Source organism: Ursus arctos, unplaced genomic scaffold (genome assembly GCF_023065955.2).
Source record: "Ursus arctos isolate Adak ecotype North America unplaced genomic scaffold, UrsArc2.0 scaffold_23, whole genome shotgun sequence".
Taxonomy (NCBI): Eukaryota; Metazoa; Chordata; class Mammalia; order Carnivora; family Ursidae; genus Ursus; species Ursus arctos.
This window is the reverse complement of record NW_026622908.1, coordinates 40,328,577-40,346,406: the sequence shown is the minus strand read 5'-3', so window position 1 is coordinate 40,346,406 and position 17,830 is coordinate 40,328,577. Positions and strand designations below refer to the sequence as shown.

General features: G+C 48.4%; 1 long non-coding RNA gene across 1 annotated transcript; it reads right to left on the bottom strand.

Moving 5' to 3' along the window:
- Positions 1-19: 19 nt before the first annotated feature.
- LOC123000258 (uncharacterized) lies at positions 20-14,077 on the bottom strand. Its single transcript, XR_006408125.3, has 4 exons — positions 13,918-14,077; positions 13,552-13,606; positions 1,189-1,325; positions 20-132 (listed from the first exon to the last, which is right to left on the bottom strand). It is a non-coding gene; the product is annotated as an uncharacterized LOC123000258 (long non-coding RNA).
- Between the last annotated feature and the right edge of the window lie 3,753 nt (positions 14,078-17,830).

Sequence of the window (17,830 nt, the reverse complement as noted above, 5' to 3'; positions counted from 1 at the left end):
TGGTTTTAAAGGGCTACTAAGGAATAATCAGACTGCTATATTCATTCATTCATTCATTCATTCATTCATATGTTAATTGAATCCTTACCTTGTGCCAGGCTGGGCTCCAGGCATGAGGAATTTAATCACCATCTATAAAAGGAGAACTGTCCATTTAAACCTCCAGCTCAGACCCATAGAGGCAACAGCCTATTTGACATCAGAGGTATCTCAAAGTCAACATGTACAAAATTGAACCAGGGATCTTCCTCTAATCAGGATTCTCTTGGAGGCAAGTGGCAGAATTCCAAATCAAACTGGTTCAAGCCATAAAGGAAAGTTATTGGCTCAGTTAATTAAAAAGTTCAGGGTGACTTCAGACCTGGCTGATAGTAGGGGCTCATGTGATATAGACAAGACTCAGTGTCCATCTTTCTATCTCTTGCTCCTGCTGGCTTTCAGGCCTATGCTCCTCACATGGGCACCAGCAGCCCCAGGCTTACATTCTTCCAGTTCAGCAACACCAGAACACAGAGATATCTCTTCCTGATAATTCCATCATTAGCTCCGTGCTTGACTCTTGCTGACTTTGCTTGGAGTTGTGTCCAGCTATGAACCAAGCATTGTTATTGGAAGGAATATTCAGATGGGCCAGATCTGGGTCTCGGGCCCACTCCTGCAGTTGATGTTATGTTCCGCTAGCTTTACAACCTAGTGGAATATGAAAGTCTCTTTTCTGAGAGCTCCACTGAATGTCCAAAGGGGAGCCATCATCAGCCTGGCTTAGGATTCATGGCCTTTTCCAAGCCAACCTCTGTGTCCTCTTAGTAGGCCTGGGTCTAGAGCTGCCAGTTACATTTTAATTTCAGATAAACAATTAATAAAGTTTGAAGATCTGTACGTGCCAAGTGCGCTTCCTGTACTTTATTTGGCAGCCCTACCTGACTTACGCCACCTCTTCGGTCTGCAGGACGAGACCAGTCACACCCAAACCACTTGGTTTGAGTGTGTGAAGAGGAAGAATTTCAAAAGGGAAAATGGTGGTGCTGTTTCCAAAAAGAAGCATGGCTGTGGGCTGAACAAATGATATTTGTCCTTGCTGCTCCTGCCTGTCCAGCTCATAGCAACCTGCTAGCCCTTCCCCAGCAACTTTACCCCTGGAACCTCCCTCTCCTTCCCCAGTCCGTCCCCCTGTTGTGTTGAACGTACCCCTGCAGGAACTCTGGAATCTGCCTCCTTTCTGCATTTCTCACCACCACCGCTGTCTTCCTTGTGGCTCCTCATTTCTGTCCTGGTCCAATTCCATAGACTTCTATCCAGTCTTCCCGCCTCTACTCTTTGTTCTCCTGCAATATATTTCCACAGTTATCTTTTCAAATTATAAATCTGATAATCACACACGCACACACACACACACACACACACACGCACACACACACTGTTTAAAAACCCTTCAGTTCCCTCCCCTTGCACTTAGAAAAAAGATCAAAATCCTTAAGAGAGCCTTTAAAACCCTGCATGCTTGGCCCTGCCTCACACCATACCTCATCCAGGCTACTTCACTTTTTTTTTTTTTTTAAGATTTTATTTATTTGACAGAGACACACAGCGAGAGAGGGAACACAAGCAGGGGGAGAGGAAGAGGGAGACGCAGGCTTCCCGCCGAGCAGGAAGCCTGACACAGGCCTCGACGCCAGGACCCTGGGATCATGACCTGAGCTGAAGGCAGATGCTTAACCTACTGAGCCACCCAGGTGCCCCAGTTCTTTCTTCTTAATAGGAGTCTGTTCCCTTTGCACATGCTAGAATGCCTGGAATGATCTTCCCCACCTGCACTCACCTGATCCCCTCATGCCTTTCGATCTCTCCATTACTCTAACTTTCTCAGGTGAGTCTTTTTCTAACCACCCAGACCCACTGCTGGACCCACTTTTTCAGAGCTCAACAAACTTCTCCTTGAGTACAACCCACAGAGACCTTCCCCATTGCTCCCAAGTCCACAGGCATCCCTTCCCTGCCTCCCCTGGAATCTTCTCAGAACCTCCTTCAACTCCTGAGATCTTTCCCTTCTGGAACAATCCTGCTACTCTGCTTCTATTAACGCAAACTCAGTGGTCTTCAAACTCAGTGGCCTTCTAATTCTCCCACGGCAGTGAGAATAAAAAACAATACACCCTCTTCCCCTGAAAAAATGTTTTTAAAATCAGTTTGAGTTGGGTTTTCTGTCATTTACCACAAAAGTTGTTCTGACTCATACTAACAGCTAGGATTAATGAAACATTAAGCAACTATTGAAATGCTCTGTGTTGGGTGACAGGTTATGGAAAAGGGACAGAGGAATCCCAAATGGCCAGTTTTGACACATTTAAAGAGAGGCAGGAATGAAGACCTTGCTAGTCAATTACTCCTCGTTCTCCATTTCTACTTGTGGCCAAATCAAGGAGTTGGATCATTGGGGGACATGTCCTGAGTAGGGTGGAGAAGCAGTGGGAAGACTAAAATCCTCAAATGTTTATGCCAGATCCGGAAGAGTAGGACATTGGGACCATCTTGGAGACATCCCTGCAACCAGGAGCAGGGGACCCAGCAGCAGGCCAGGCTGGCTCTGAGGACCTTCCGATGCATCTATCTAAGGCTTTCTGCACTGGCGGGAGACCAGGTCACTTAAGCCCTAGCTCTTAGAATTATCCTTCCTTTGGATAGGGGCACGTAGGTCATCCTGTATGTTCTCACTGATCATGTCACCCCAATTAATTGTACAGCATGGGCCTTGAGTGCTTCATCAGACCAGGTGCTCTGGAAGCCGAATCAGAAATCAGAGAGCCAGAGCTAAGGTTTTTTTTTTTTTTTTTTTTTTTTTTTTTAAGATTTTATTTATTTATGTGATAGAGAGACAGCCAGCGAGAGAGGGAACACAGCAGGCGAGTGAGAGAGGAAGAAGCAGGCTCCCAGCGGAGGAGCCCGATGTGGGACTCGATCCCGGAACGCCGGGATCACGCCCTGAGCCGAAGGCAGACGCTTTTAACGACTGCGCTACCCAGGCGCCCACAGAGCTAAGGTTTTTATCTGTGAGTCAACCTCGGTGGCAATATCTGTCACAGATGTTCAAGACACAAGAGTTGCATGAAAGAGTAAATGAAAAAATGAACAAGTTTGAAAATAAACTCTATGGTGTGGGGAAGCACAAGAAATTTGGAAAGTTCCAGGATTAACACTATAGAGGGATACCATTTATTTAAACCTTACAAACACGAAAGTCATTGATTTATGTTGTTGATGGATACATGGGCAGTGAAAGTATCAGAGTGGTATGGGAATGACAAGCAGGGCACAGGAAGGGTTCTCCTGGGGAGGGAGGAAGGGGGGAAGGGAGCCGGAAGGCTTGGGGAGGAGCTCAACTCTCTCTGAAATACTTTCTTTCTTTTTTTTTTTTTTTTAAAGATTTTATTTATTTATGTGACAGAGAGACAGCCAGCAAGAGAGGGAACACAGCAGGGGAGTGGGAGAGGAAGAAGCAGGCTCCCAGCGGAGAAGCCCGATGTGGGACTGGATCCCGGAACGCCGGGATCACGCCCTGAGCCGAAGGCAGATGCTTAACGACTGCGCTACCCAGGCGCCCCTGAAATACTTCATTTCTTAGCAAATGTTATGTAGCAAATATGTCACAATGTTTAGGGGCGCCTGGGTGGTTCAGTTGGTTAAGCTTCTTCCTTCGACTCAGGTTATGATCCTGGGGTCCTGAGATCGAACCCCCACATGTCAGGCTCCCTGCTCAGTGGGGAGTCTGCTTCTCCCTCTCCCTCTGCCTGCCACTCCCCTCTGCTTGTGCTCTCTCTCTCTTTATCACTCTCACTCTCTATCTCAAATAAATAAAATCTTTTAAAAAATGTTTAGATTTGTAAAAGCTGAGAGGTATGAGTATATATATAATATATTATATATATATGAATATAATAGCTATTTTCCCCATACATTTGAAATATTTTATAATAAAAAAGTGTTTTTAAGTGTCAGAGATTTGGAGACTGCCAGTCTAGGGATTAAGTCTTCCCTACACCTATTACTAGCTGTGTGGGTTTTTAAAAGTCTTTTTATTTAAATTCAATTTCATTAATATGTACTGTATTATTGGTTTCAGAAGTAGACTTGAGTGATTCATCAGTTGCATATAAGACCCAGTGCTCTTATTTCAATTGTCCTCCTTGATGCCCGTCACCCAGTTACCCCTCCCCCCATTAGCTGGGTTTTTGGACAAGTTACTTCTTTCCCATCTGTAACTGTCCCTCTTGGGACGTCACATCCTATTCACCTGCATGGAACACTGGATTAAGTTAACACTGGGGAATAGCTTGCCAGTTTTCTCTTTTGTTAAAACAAAAGAGTTACTGGCTGCTTCATTTTCAGATTGAAGTGCTGGGGTTGAAACTCCTCTCCTCCTTCTCCCACAGGACACGCATACAAAGTTGGAAGTTTTACTTTACACTGGGAGATACTCTTTACATTTGCAATTCCTTTGGAATTTTACAAGGGATGATTTATTTTTTATTTTGTTGTTGTTGTTGTTTAAGTAATCTCTACACCCAGCGTAGAGCTTGAACTCACAACCCCGAAATCAAGAGCTTCGTGCTCCACCAACTGAGCCCGCCGGGCGCCCCCCAGGTGATTTAATTTACAATCTACATGCAAAGCCCCTTTGACACTCACAGGCTTCACGGCCAACTGACTCTTGTTTTGTTAAGATTTTATTTATTTATCAGAGAGAGAGAGAGAGACAGCAGGAGTAGAGGGCAAAGGGAGAAGCAGGCTCCCCTGCTGAGCAGGGTGCCCGACGACTTGGGGCTCGATCCCAGGACCCTGGGATCGCAATCTGAGCCGAAGGCAGACACTTAACCAACTGAGCCCCCCAGGAGCCAGCCCCCTGACTCCTGTTCTTTGAAAGAGTTCAGGTCTACCCTTTGGAGAACATGGCAAATCTACTTTTCGGAACCAGTATTTGCTTTATAGTTCTGAGACCTATTGAAAAGTAGAATCCAGGGGCACCTGGAGACTCAGTTGGTTAAGTGTCTGACTCTTGATTTGGGCTCAGGTCATGATCTCAGGGTCCTGAGACAGAGGCCCATGTTGTGCTCTGCACTGGGCATGGAGCTCGCTTCTTAGGATTCGCTCTCTCCCTCTCCCTTTGCTCTCCTACCCCTTGTTCATGCTCACATGCACAGGCTCTCTCTCTCTCTTAAAAAAAAAAAAAAGAAAGAAAGAAGAAAAGAAAAGAAAGAAAAAGGTTGAATCCAGAATTTGTGGCAAATTTGGGTCTAATGAGGTTGACATATGGCTGCCTTATAAACTTCCTTTAGGAGGAGCGCCTGGGGGGCTCAGTTGGTTACATGCCCGCCTTTGGCTCAGGTCATGATCTCAGGGTCCTGGGATCGAGTCCAGCATTGGGCTCCCTGCTCAGCAGGGAGCCTGCTTTTCCCTCTCCCTCTGCCTCTTCCCTCCAGTTGTTCTCTCTCTGAAATAAATAAATAAAATCTTTAAAAAACAAAAACTCCCTTTAGGAACATTTTCCAGCTCCTCTGTTACAGTTATCAGCCAGGCTCTTTCTTCAGTGGGACTGCCCAAGGAGCCCCTGAGGCACTGGGGATGGATGGCTCCAATGTGCCCTGAGTAACCCTGGCCCTTGCAGGCTGGGACCAGCCACCTCAAAAGGAGCCTGTGCTCGCTGCAGACACAACACAGTGGACTAAGGATCTGAGTCAGAGAATCAAAGGGAAGAGATGACGTGCAATAAACAAGGGGTTCTAGATTTGATACAGGCTCCAAAGGTTCTAGCTTGTGACCTGTTCACTGAATTAAACATGGCGGCCGTTAGACAGAGGTGGTTCTATTGGCGCGGCGCTTGCGGAAGCAAACCTAAACCCAAGCCTGTAAGTCCCTCAAGGTTATGAAAGCAAAACCTAAGAACCACCACTCACAATCCCTAACTAGGATGTAAGCTATAGCCAATCAATAATTTCCTCTCTTTGCTTCCACCTTTTCCCCATAAGTAAAGTTTCTCCCAGCTCCCCCTGATGGAGTGCTTCTAACTCATGTGGAGAACAAAGGTAAGAGAAATAAAGAAAAATATTAAACTTCCTTACAACTGACAGCCCATTGGCAAGTGCTTGGGGTAGGCAGAGTGACCTAGTGACCTTCCTCCAGGAATTCGACTGCCTCCATGTTAACACTTTGCCAGAGGCAAAAGGCAACCCTAGCTTGACATTAGCCCGACCTCCAGGATCTTCTACGTCTCCTTTAACATATGAAAATCCCTTTGGAAATGTCCTTCATCTCTACACCCCCCCCCCAAGATACATGTTAGCAATCATCCTCCAAGCATATGGGCCACTGATCTCCATCTGAAGGGTCTCATGACTAAGGTTTTATTAGACAGTAGTAAACGACCCCTCAAGGTCTCGGAAACCTTAAAGACTTACAGTCCCCCTAACCCCCTCCCAACTTGCAAGTCACTCCTCACAACCCCAGTGCAGCTTTTCCTGCCCACAGGTCCTGTCCCTGTGCTTTAATAAAACCACCTTTTTTTGCATCAAAGACGTCTCGAAAATTCTTTCTTGACCGTTCGCTCCCAGACCCTAGTGTTTCATATCATTACTACTTCCACTTCGGCGCCGCCCAGTTTGAGTTGATTTTTGCACGTATAAACACCTAAAATTGTAATATGCCTCAGTTTATCTTTTCATAGTTTTAGTCAGCAGGGGGATCCGAATGAGACCCCCAAAGGCCCAGGAGCAGCGAGCAGCCAGCCGCCGGCATTCACGGGCCCATTGAGCTCACTGCTTTCTCACTGGCTCTGGTGGTGTCCACGGGTCCCTCTCTGATTTGACCTCCTTAGGTTTTTGTGTTTAAAAGACCTCTCTGAATTTCTTCGTGTTTCCTTCTCCGGACTGGGCTAACGCAAAACAAACTGGACTGAGTCCAGGATCAGACTAGGTCCAACTTAGAAACTGGACTGGGTCCAAGGTCAGCCTGGGTCTGACTTAACCTGGACTGGGTCCAGTGCAAGGCCTCGGGTAACAAGGGAAAAAAAAAAAGAGAAAAAAATCTGTTCCTCTGAATCCAAACAATCTGGGCCTCCTGCACCTGGGACCCCAGCTGACTATATGTATAAAAATTATGGGCCCAGAACCTGTGTTTTTCTGAACCAGTGGGCTAACCTTACTAAAGATAATCTGAAAATTCCTCTAGAGAAAAAAGATCCCAAACTTCCCCAAAACAAAGGGTGCATTTTTTTTATTGGTATGAAGAAGCTTCTAAGAAACGAGGTGAATAAGGGACCTGGGTGGCTCAGTAGGTTAAGCGTCTGACTTCAGCTCAGGTCATGATCTCAGGGTCCTGGGATCAAGTCCTGCATCCCGCTTCCTGCTCAGTGGGGAGTCTGTTTCCCCCTCCCCCTCTACCTCTCCCTTCCCTGTGCTCACACCCTCTCTCAAATAAATAAATAAAATCTTAAAAAAAAAAAAAGCCAGGTGAATAAACAATTGCCTCTTTAAAAGATTCTTTACAAAAGGCAAATGAAAACCTCAAGCGAGAAGCCGATGGCGAATGTATGGGGCACACGGACTAACTTGTCCGAGTGCTCCTTCCCTCTACCCCTCTCCCTGAATATTCTGAACCTACAAATCCCTTTACTCAATTGCCTTTTCACTCAGATGAGCTAGAGTTTATTTCATCTACTTATTTTTTTTTTAAGATTTTATTTATGTATTTGAGAGAGAGACAGAAAGCTCACTCAAGAGAGCCCCAGTAAGGGGGAGAGGCAGAGGGAACGGGAGAAGCAGACTCCCTGCTGAGCATGGAGCTTGATGTGGGGCTCCCCACCTGGACCCTAAGATCACGACCTGAGCCGAAGGCAGACACTTAACTGACTGAGCCACCCAGGTGCCCCCATCTACTTATTTTGGAAGTAAATGCTACCCCCAACGTGGGACTTGAACTCATGACCCCAAGATCATGACCCTGCATGATCTACCAGCTGAGTCAGCTAGGCGTCCCAGGAATTGAGAATTCTAATTGGAGCTTACCATCTGGGGCTCCTGGATCTCTACCGAGTTATTAATATGACATTAGGACCTGGTGTCACCCAAAAATGGATGGCTGAAGCCAAATGGGAAGACACGGAGAGCCTATTAAAGACCCACATAGTACTCGCTCCACCAAGGACGGGCCAAACCGCGCTAGAAAAGTAATCCAAGACCTATCGGAGAGCATTGAGAAAACATTTCCTCAAAAGACTGACGGGTCTATCACCCGATCTTGCAAACAAAGGAAAGATGAACCAGTCTCCGACTATAAGACAAGTTTGGAAACACTTTTTGTGAAACACTCCAGGCTTTATGACACATGGGCACAGAAAAGTGTCCTGACTTCCTTACTCATTAGCAGGCTCCGGTCCAAACTAATCGCCCGATAAAAGGCACAGAAGCTGGGCTGGAAAGCCGCCCCCCTTGCTGAGCATTTTGAAAAAACTTCAAAGCCAGACACAATGCAAAAGTCAATAAGCTTATGGCCCTGAAGATATACAACAGCTCCAAGGGCGGAACCTGGAGGTTCACGCAGGAATACTGCACCCCGAAACGTCCGCCTGCGTTGTAACCCACCAGGGGCGTGGTCATTAACGCCCCCGCAGAACCCGTCTTTTCATAGACCTGCACCTACGCATCCAGATTGTTTCTCCACTGGGGGAAGTCTTGCAAAATTAGATTACCAGAATAATCGTAAGCATTGATGGGGCTCCGAGGAGCCTCGGGTAAATTGCTCCCCGCGACGCCTCTAAATAGAGCAAGGGGGGCACGAAGGTAAACCTTCGGGGAGGAGCCTGTTTGATACCAGTGGAGCCCAGAGCCACTTGATCTACGCAAGACCCTGCTTCATAAAGGGGCAAACCCCTCGGAGTAAAGACAGTATTTCTGTAGTGGGGGTTTCTAAGCAAATTCGAAGGATGAATCTCAACCAGTCCGATGACACCAGGACCATTTTCGGGGACCCATACTCTCTTCCCGTGTGGCACTGCCCCCAGTAAACCTGTGAGGACGAGATTTGCTTTCCAAATTGAGGAGTCATACCAAATTTAACTCAGAAGGAGGAATGACCTTAGGGGCACCTGGGTGGCGTTGTCTGTTAAGCTTCTGGCTCTTGAACTCGGCTCAGGTCCTGATCTCAGGGTCGTGAAATGGAGCCCGTGTGGGGTTCCCCGCTGGGCGCGGAGTTGGCTTGGGATTCTCTCTCTCCCTCTGTCTCTGCCCCTCCTGCTGCTCTCGTCCTCTCTAAATAAATAGATAGATAGATAAATAAATAAAATCTTAAAGAATAAGAAGAATTTAAAAAATAAAATAAAAAAGAAAGCATGAGAGCCCCGATCTCTCAGAAGTGCCTCAATCCCTATGGGCTTTTTCTTCAACCAACAAAGGCAAAATGTTAAGAGAGCTGAACCCATAAAAATATTCCAAGCCCCTGCCTAAATTGACTCAATATCCACTAAAACCAGAAGGTATCTGAGGCCTCTTGCCGATTGGAGAAGACTAAATGAAGCAAGGGAGCCTCCTGCAATGCTCCCATCTTACCCATTAAAAAGTCAAACAGGCGCCTGGGTGACTCAGTCAGTTAAGCATCTGCCTTCACTCAGGTCATGGTCTCAGGGTCCTGGGATCCAGCCCCGTGTTGGGCTCCCTGCTCAGCGGGAGAGTCTGCTTCTCCCTCTGCCTCTGCCCCTGCCTGTGTGCTCTCACTCTTGCTCACTCTCTCTCTCAAATAAATAAATAAAATCTTAAAAAAAATCAAATGGATGAGATTGGAGTTTTGCCCGGGATCTGGGTGCAGCCAGGAAAATTGTGATACCAAGGCTCCCGGGAATTCCAAATCCCAACACCTTGCTGTCCTAACTTACCTAGAGACTCACAATGGTTCACATCTCTGCTCTGCTTTCTGTAGTAGCCCAGTGGACAAGAAGAATCAATATTCATCCACCTTCACTTGGAAAAACCAACAAAATACCTGGATTGCTGAAGGCCTGTCCTTATTTTTCTATGGTTTTTGTTTTTGTTTTTGTTTTTTTAACATCAAGGCTCGGCAAACTTACAGTTCCCTAACAACTCCGCAGTCACTCCATATGTAGATAACCTACTGGTACGTCCCCCCCAGAAGGGAGGCCTAAGAAATACATTTGATTTTATTACAGCAATTAGCTTGCAAAGACCATAGGTCTCCAAGGAAAAACTGCGGTTCTCAAAAGGCAAGGCCCACAACCTAGGACATGATTTGATTGCAAAAGGCAGTCTCTCTCACCTGAAAGAAAAAAGACTATCCCAGACTTTCCCAGACTGACAGCTAATTAAGGAGTGTCCTTGGACTTGCAGGATACTGTGGCTCTTGGGTTCCAACTTTTTCTCTGATCGCAACTCCCCTGGATGAGCTTACAAGGATCCCAAATTCCAGAGCCCTTGCCCTGGGAAGAGAACCGTGAGCCAGGCTTTAGCCAACCAACATTAGCCCTGCAACAAATTCTAGCCCTGGGGCTCCTAAATTACACTAAATCTTTGATCTTATTTGTCCCCCAGCACGATAAGCAGGCTCTAGGAGCTCCAACACAGCAGCTTGGAGGAAAACAGACCGATTGCTTCCTACGGCTTACAGTTAGCCCCCGTAGCCATACCGTATCCAAACGGCTAGACAGCAGCAGCCACAGCGGCTAGACTGGCGGGACTGGTATTAGGACATGACTTAACACTTATGAGTACCCCATGCTCTCTGATCAGGCTCAACGTCTCTCAGCAGGCAGACTTCTGTCTTACGAGAACCTTCTCCTCTCATGTTGTAAGCTCCATCTTAAGCACCTGGCAACTTGCTTAGCCAGCTCTGCCGCACAACTGCCCCTGCCTGACAAAGGTACGGGCCACCACACCCGGGTGGCCGTGAGGTCGTGGCTCGTACTGACTCACAGGACACCCTGGAAAACCCAGATGTGATATTCTTGGTCGATGGGTCCCAAGCTAAGAATTCGCTAGGGAAATATCGAGCGCGATATGTTGTAACAACTCAATATAAACTATTGGAGAGGGGGGCGCCTGGGTGGCTCAGTCGATCAAGCGTCTTCCTTCAGTTCAGGTCATGATCCGGGGTCCTGGGATCGAGCCCCACATCGGGCTTCTTGCTCAGCAGGGAGTCTTCTCCTCCCTCTCCCTCTGCAGCTCCCCCTGCTCATGCTAGCTCTCTCTCTCTGTCAGATAAATAAATAAAATCTTAAACTATTGGAAAGGGAAATCTTCCCCAACTTAAGTCAGTGCCATGAAGCAGAACCACACGCCCTCCCTCGGGCCTGTCAGCTTTCCAAAGTAAAATCGGTAAGCATTTATACTGAGAGCAGATATAGTTTTGGGATGGTCCATGACTTGGGCATGTTATGGAAACAGAGAGGGTTCCTCACTTCTGTCGGAACCCCCATCAGAAATGGGCCCCAGCCTGCTATCCTATCCCCTAGTAACTTGCAATGATTAACACTGAAGTTCATACGAGAGACAGAAGCTGAGCATCAGGGAAGTGCTCTGGCGGCTTCTATGCTACATGGGCCAGCAACGACATTGTTCCAGGAGGCAGCATGAATGAACGAGGGTGCAAATTAACACTAGAGGAGGACTCACTGAGGGCCCAGATGGCTGCCGGGTTCTTTTTGAATGCCATCACTAAAAACCCTACATTTGCAACTTCTCACGGGACGGATAAAACGATCCAAATTACGGAAAAGCACGCGTGGGGTAACTGCTCTGATGTCGCGTAATTGGTTTATCAGTTTTGATTACCAAATTGGTTAGCCGGTTTTGGGGCTGATTTGTCCAACCCATAACCCTGGAAAGACCATTAAGGTAGTAGATGGAGCATTCCCACCACCTACTGGGCCTTGTGAAGACTTACAAATGGATTTCATTCAATTGCTCCCTGCAGTGGGTTACCAATGTGTTCTTGTGATTGTGTGTTTTTGTGATGGGTGGAAGCCTTCTCATGCAGAATGGCTGACACCGCAACCACAACGAAGAAACTTTTAGAAAATATATTTCCTTATGGGGTATCCCAAGAAAGATCTCCAGTGACAGGGGAACCCATTTCACTGGGTAAATAAACAAATAAGGCTCTGCTGACATAATGGCATTACCACTGTCCTTACCATCCTCAGTCATCTGGTAAAGTTGAATGGACAAGTGTTTACTTAAAATTAAAGCTAGCTAAATTAACAAAATCAACTGATTGCCACGGCCAAAAGTTCTACCATTGGCTTTGATGGCAATTAGATCACCTGTGGGAAAGCATAAATTAATACCTTGCAAAGGAAATAGTAGCAGAAAGACCTACGCCTTGGCTGATAGAAACCCATGTGTCTCCTGTACTCATAAATTCTGATATGACTCAGTATTGTAAAGCTTTCATGCATTATGCCAAAGTATATTTCCACCAGGTAAAGGAAGCTTTCTGTGATCCTCCTAGATGGTCAAACCTTCCACAACTTAGAACCTGGAGAGTGGGTCTTCTGGCAACAACACTTAAGAAAGATTGCCCTGGAACCTCGTTGGAAGGGGCCACACCAGGTTCTCCTCACACCCAGGTGGCAGCCAAACTTCAGGGACCTGAACCTTGGGTCCACATCACCCAATTGAAAAGGGCTCCTCCAGACTCTTGGAGCTTCATTCCAGCCAGAGATGTAAGATTAAAACAGACCGAGGAGATCCCTCCCGAGAAGCAGTCTACGTCTTGAGGCGGACAGCTCTCCCAAGATCACAGATCAAGATCTTCGTCTCCAGTATGGAATCTTTATCCCTTTTATCTATTTGCAATTTGCTTTTTCTCTCTATTAAGGCATGGGAAGACAGCACTATAATTAGAATTTCACAAATAATATTACCGCAGGAAACTTTGCTGGGGTCGTCATGCCGTGCCAACATCAGGATGTAAAGGGAGAGACCCCCTTAGTGCACCCTATATGTAATTTCACTGACACCCCACGTGCCACTGTATGCCTAAATTTCCCACAGCCCCCTTTTATAAAGTTAAAAGGCTAAATCCACAGACCCTCATTCTTTGCCTCAATTTAACCCAAGCCTGGGATGGGAAAATGAGATCCATTGGGAAAAAAAGATATATATATGACTTTGCAGAGCAGTCAGTGTTAATTAGACCGTTTTTAGGCTTGCTTTCGGGCCCATATATTTAGGTGGTCTTTCAATATGTGATAATATAGTATTTGAATCTTGGTTGAATGATGTTAACACCTCTATACCGACCAGTGGGTCCACCATAGGTGCTGATACTTCTGAGGGAGCCCTAGGTACACCTCCTGGCTACTCCTCGTATGTGGAGGCTTTGGCAATGGCCTCTGTGCTTGGCCAACTCGTTGTCTTGACAGCTAGAGGGTGAAAGAGCATGTGACTGTGCTGCTGGTGTATTTAGCTGTTCCATTGACCCTTCACCATACCTCAGAGACTCAACATTGGTCCGGTCCTTTAAATTTATACTATTGACCAAAAAGAAGTTTACCAGCAGACGTATCCCTCTGGAGAAGTGTCATTTGGATGGTCCCTTCTTCCTTCACCTGAAAGTAGTACAAACAAATATGTGATTAAAATCGTATCCTTAACCTTGGCAACCATCGCCGAGTCAACTGCAAAGGCCACGGCTGGACAACAGATGTCCCTAAACTCTCTCGCGAACGTGGTTTTAGATAACAGAATTGCTTTCGATTCCTTGCTTGCTGAAAAAGGAGATGTCTGTGCCATGGTAAAAACCTGCTACCGCACCTGGACCAACACTTCCGGTTTTATAGAAACTCAAATACGAGAAATTGACAACAAGCTCCCTGGCTCGAACAGGTTGCTGCCTCATCAGGTACATGCTTTGACTTACGTGGTTCCAACTGGATTGGCTCATGGGGGCCCTGCTAAGAGTAGACTCCAGCCTCTTGGTAATATCCTACTCATAGCCATCATCATCATCTCTCTGGTGCGCTGAGTTCTCTCCGAGATCGTCCACGCCATGCTTGCAGCCATCAGCACATCAGATAGTCTCACTGCGCTCGGAGACACAAGAAACAAGATGCACAATGGGGCACCTGGGGGGCTCGGTTGGTTAAGCATCTTCCTTTGGTTCAGGTCATGATCCCAGGGTCCTGCTCAGAGGGGAGCCTGCTTCTCCCTCTCCTCCCGGCTCGTGCTCTCTCTCTATCTCTGTTGCTATCTCTGTCTCTCTCTCTCAAATAAATAAATAAATTCTAAAAAAAGAAAAGATGCACAACAGACAAATGGCCAAAGCAATTCTTCAATGGATTTGACATCATAACCTACGAGTTTCATGATACAGTAAGAACAATTAAACTCTGATGGTGACTGAGAGTGGTACCAATACCGAGCTATGAAAGAATGACCAAATGAGAGAAATTCTTAAATTAATCGAACAAGGTGGCCACTAGACTGAGGTGGCTCTCACCCCCTGGCTCATGCATAAGCAAACCAAAATCTCAGCCTGTAAATATCTCAAGGTCACTAAAGTGTGACCTAAGGACAACCGATTGCAAACAGCCAACTAGGGTTTAAGCTAGAGCCAATCAATAACTTCCTTACTTGGCTTCCGCCTCTCCTCTATTAAAGTTTTTCTCCAGCTCCCGTTGACAGAGTGCTTCTAACCACTTCTGGTTTGGCGCTGCCCCACTTGAATCGATTTTGTGCAAATAAATTCCTAAAATTTTAATATGCCTCAGTTTATCTTTTACCAGACCTCATTTGGTCTCCACCCTCCAAATCTGCTTCCTTTTATATCCTTGTCCCCCGATCCTGAGACTTGGGAATTAGCCTGGCCTTTCTCTGATCAGCACGTTGAATCCTGCCACACGTCCTGTGGATTCTACCCTCTTGTTGGCTCATCTAGGACAGCGGCTAACCTCTAACGGGGCCTTTGTTAAAAATTAGTGAAAAGGGCCCCCTTGGGGCTAGTGAATTAGGGAAAGATGCCCCTCAGAGCAGAAGCAGCTTTCAGGTGCATGCTTGCCTAACCCATTGCTTCTTGGTGAGAAGAAGTAGCCTCTCCTCCTGGCAGACACCGGGGTGCATGACTCAGCGTGGGGCACAGGTGGCATTTTGCCCCCAAATCGCCCCCTTGTGTGCTGGGAAGATTGCACACACATACTGCAGCCCTGCTGGAACCTTTGGCCTCCCCTCGATGGGCCCTGCTGCAGCTGCCTTAATGTTATTCGTACTGCAGGCGTGGACTGCTTGACAGTGTCCCCATCTCTCTCTCTCTCTCTCCTCGCTCTCTCCCTCGTTCACAGGGCTGCCTCCAGAATGCCTTGCACTCTGGCTCCAGGCACTCCTCATGCCTTCAGGACAAATGCAGACTCTCAGCGCAGCACCCAAGGCCCTGGCCCTGCTCAAATCTGTTTCCTCTTCTGCCTCTCCCACCGGAAACCCTCCATCACTCGGCACTTCCCTGGCCTTGGCTAGGAAAGCCCTAGCTCCCTTCTCCTGGCAACCCGTCCTGGCCTTTCAAGACTTGTCTCAATATCTTCCCTAGAAGTCTTCTCAGATCGGGTGGCCTCTCTCTTGGCTCTTATCACCCTGTGTTGCAACCGAGCCTGGCTAACCATTAGACACCGAGGACATAGTGCCTAGAACCCACGATATCTATAGGGGCTCATGGAAACATTTGAATTTACTTTAAAATCAGAAGAGAAAAGTGACAATCAAGGGCCAAAGAAGAGGCATTATTTTTTTCTCACATCAGAGAAAATAAAGACGTTTGTAGGGCCCACAAAAAACTTTATTTTTTAAATAGAGGAAGATACCCATGGAGGCAAAACTCCATAGGTCCCATGAAAAGCCCCAGTTGGTCCTGGTTACCACTGTTCCCCCATCCCGCAGTAGACCCCGTAGAGGAAGACCTGCTAGAAAGGGCGGTTGAAACATCCCACCTCCTCCCCCGCTGTGTTAGGTAGTTTTTTAGGTGATGTGAGCGAAGCTTTATCTTCAGGGTGCCTGTGAGGATCAGCTGGTGAGAATGCTTCAGGACTACAGAGCTGGGAGCCGTTTCTGGAGCTGGGAGGGATGTGGGCAAGGAGAGAAGCATTAAAAAATGCTCCGGGTGGCTTTGACTCCTTTCTTTTAGTAACAAATAAAATGATCCTACTTAAGGGCACCTGGCTGGCTCATGGGTAGAGCGACTCTTGATCTGGGGGTTGTGAGCTTGAGCCCCACATTGGGTGTAGAGATTACTTAAAAATAAAATCTTATAAAAAATTTACCCTACTTATACCGGCAGAGAGAGAATTGGCAGGACATATAACCAAAGTGTCTCACAGTGGCCAGCCCTGATCGTGGGTTACCTTTGTGACTTTTTGTTAACCCATACTTAGCATTTGAAGGTCAGGTCTGTATCTCATTTTCCCTTCGTGGCCCTGGGCTCGGCACAAGTGAAGGACACAAGGAACGAAGGAATCCCCCATCTCATGGCGCCGCCTGGCATTGGCACCAGGGCCCCAAGTCCCCAGAGGCTGAGAGGAGTGCAGCCCCTCCCTGAAAGCCAGGTAGGCGGTGCAGAGAACAGAGCTGTAGGGCCGAGACTCAGTTTACCCAAGGTGGTATCTCTTGCGGGTCATCGTGGGGACAGCATCTCCAAAGGGTGACAGACACCTTCAGGCACTTCAGAAATTTTAGTTCTGAACACTTAGGGGTTAGGCTTTCTGTGTTCCAAGTAATTTAATATTTCCCATGGCTCCCCAAGGGCTGGAATTGTTTCCTTTTTATAAGCCGTTGGTGCCTGTTAAGTCATAAACAGTATCAGTCTTGTCTGTCTTGTTCACCGCCCAGCGCCTACAAGCGTGTTGGCACACAGTAGGTGTTGGGGGGGGGGCGAACGAGTCCGTCCAGGGTGACTTCTTTAACGGATCGCTGGGTACCTCCCCAGCGAAAAGCATAACCCCCACCTCTAGATAATAAGACCCTGCATGGCCTCCGCACCCTGTAATTTGGATCTCTAGGAATCGCCTTTGTTGTGGGCGACCAACCACAGGCAAAGCGAGCACCTGCTCCTCCAGCCGGTCCTCGCGGAAAGACCTCAGGCTGCCGCGTCCCTGGCTGCTGCTCCGGGTCCCTTCCCTCCGCTTCCCGGGAGCTGGGGGCCCCGAGGCATCCCAGGGCTGGCGGCCAGGGTGCGCCCCGGCGCTTCGCAGCCGTGGTGGCGTGCGTCCCCAGGTGCCCGACACCCCGCCCGGGGTCAGCGTCCTTCGCCTCCTCGGGCCGGGCGGGGGTTCTGGGGCTGCGTCAAGGGGGCCGGAGCCTGAGTCACGGCGGCGCACGCCCTCTCCTCCAGGCTCTCAGTCTGGGGACCCCTCCGTCCCGCAGCGTCGGGCCCCGGCACAGCCGGCTTTCCCCGAGTCGGCTGCGCGCCCCCTCTTCCCGGCCTGAGTCTCTGCGGCCGCGGCCCCCGCCCGCGGCCGGCTCTTGGGGAGCTTCGCCCGTCCGCCCCTCCAATGGAGAAGCCCGAACTCCCGGCGCTCCGGGGCGGCTCCCGCGGGAGGGGGCGCGGCCGCCCCCGCGGCTCCACCCTCTCCGCGGGGCCGCGGCCATCTGGGGCCCCTGCCAGTCGCGTCCGCTCTGGGGCCCGCGCCGAGCTCGCACGGGGAGGAGGCAGCCCCAGCGGGGACCCGGGCCTCCCACCAGGCGGTCTCCGGCCAGCGCCAGTGCGGGAAGCCAAGCGCTGAGATGCCCCGAGGGGGCAGTGGCTGCGAGCTAAGCCCGGGTGGAAGCGCGTCGCAGCGGACGCGGGCGCC